The sequence below is a fragment of the Lissotriton helveticus genome, chromosome 12 (genome assembly GCF_964261635.1).
Source record: "Lissotriton helveticus chromosome 12, aLisHel1.1, whole genome shotgun sequence".
NCBI lineage: Eukaryota > Metazoa > Chordata > Amphibia > Caudata > Salamandridae > Lissotriton > Lissotriton helveticus.
Genome location: NC_136073.1, coordinates 296,808,325 through 296,810,302, shown reverse-complemented (window position 1 = coordinate 296,810,302; position 1,978 = coordinate 296,808,325). Strand labels below are relative to the sequence as shown.

Sequence of the window (1,978 nt, the reverse complement as noted above, 5' to 3'; positions counted from 1 at the left end):
AATCCAAACCTGAGATGTTGCTAGCAAATAGCGATTTATTCATTTAGTTTGAGAAAATTTAATTTCAAACAAGTATTTACATTTTATATACAAAACTACACCATTATATCATACAACACTCAATCAACTCGTCATCCATATCACAATCACACAGAGTCAGGCATCTATAAGTGCACCAAATTAAGAAATTATCACAAGGAAAAAGAACGTGATAATAGAAAAAAAGAGAGAGACAAAGGCTGCTCAAACAATACACATCTGTAATATACCATCTATCTATACAAAATGTACACTAGGAAATTAATCATAATCAACTTAGATGACGTAACACACTGTATATATACAGATTAGAGCATTCAAGTTAGCACTTATTTGAATTTTTAAATTTGGAGAGAGCAGCACTTTGTGAAGGGGCCTACGCGTTTCGAGTCCTATACAATGAGGGGACTCTCATCAGGGCCATGGGAAATTATCTGAAAAGAAAAATGTATCTCCATGTCAGAATTTTGCTCAAGACCTTTTTAATGAATTTTATAGCAAAAACACCAATCCTCTCACACTGCTTACCCTACTGGTCTGCAAGGCCACTTTAAAGGTGTAGAATGCAGGGACTATTTGGAAATGACGTGATCATACTGAAAAGTAAAGGACAAACCTTAGCCTCCAGTGTGAACACTAGGCGAATACACATTAAAGCGTTACGTGGAACATCAGAGTTTTACCTCGCTAATTTTAAACGGACCCACGAAATCAGGGACGCAGTGCTTCTCCACTGTCTGGTCCAACAGAGTAGCCACGGACGAGGGCAGAGAGGGATTTCTCGCCTACAGGAAAACCAAATGGCAGTGTGTAAGAGTATCTGAAACACACCTAGGTGTGTTGACACACTCATGTCAAAAACTCATGTACAAGAAAATCTCACCTCTGCAAAGTGGGGCTCAGGGCTCGGATGGCAGACGTCCCTTTCGTATTTTGACAAATGCTGAATTGTATGTTTTGGCTCCTGAAAGCGCAACCAAAGCATTAGTCACCAAATTCCTTTAGCAAAATTAACTAGAGTGTAAATAATCAGGGTCAGGAGGCTGGAGGAGATCTCACCTCTGCAAAGTCGGGCTTAGGGCTCAGATGGCAAACGTCCCTTTCTTATATTGACGAATGCTGAATTGTATGTTTTGGCTCCTGAAAGCGAAACCAAGGCATTAGTCACTGGATACCTTTAGCAAAATTGACTAGAGGGTAAATAATCACCGCGTTCGTGGAAAAGTGACACCGTACCTAATAGAAGCTAAGTCCGTGTCTCGGTCGGCGTCTCCTGAGCGCTGATCCTTCGCGCATGCGCCGTGGATAGCGGGTCCGGCGATGGTAGTCTTCTAATATAGCGATGTCCACATTGAACGCTGGTCTCTAGCGCATGCGCGCTCGGGTATGTCCTAAGATAGTGGCGCCTGGACTCCAGGCAAGTCCTTGGCGAATGCGTCCTGCATTCTATGGACAGCATTAGGCGGCCTATACTAATGAGAGGCCTAATTACAACAGCAATTAATACTTAATAGAACCGGTGGAGACAGACAACGCGGATTTACCTGGCCATCTCTAGGACAGGATGGTTTACAGTTTATAAATCTCTGATAGTTCGTTCAGGCCGGTGACGGCCGTGTTGAACTTTACAATGAGGAGCGCCTCCCTTTTGGAGAGTCTGGCATCCCAGTCTCCTCCTCTGGGGTCGCACTCGACCTTGGAAATTATAGTCCATTTAAGGTCCTTAATTTGATGGGACAATCTGTTCCAATGATTTACCAATGGAGCTGTTTCAACCCGATTTTTTAGTCTGGATTTATGTTGGGAAATCCTTTGTCTGGTCTCCTGGTTCGTTTTCCCGATATACAGGAGTCCACATGGGCACAAGATACCGTACACCACATATTTTGATTTACAATTGCTATGGGTGTCGTGTTTCCATGAGATACCTCTGTGTTGA

At 42.9% G+C, this 1,978-nt stretch overlaps 1 long non-coding RNA gene across 1 annotated transcript; it reads right to left on the bottom strand.

The window, feature by feature from the left end:
* Positions 1 to 218: 218 nt before the first annotated feature.
* Positions 219 to 826, bottom strand: LOC144798322 (uncharacterized). Its single transcript, XR_013603505.1, has 3 exons — positions 723 to 826; positions 568 to 635; positions 219 to 473 (listed from the first exon to the last, which is right to left on the bottom strand). It is a non-coding gene; the product is annotated as an uncharacterized LOC144798322 (long non-coding RNA).
* Between the last annotated feature and the right edge of the window lie 1,152 nt (positions 827 to 1,978).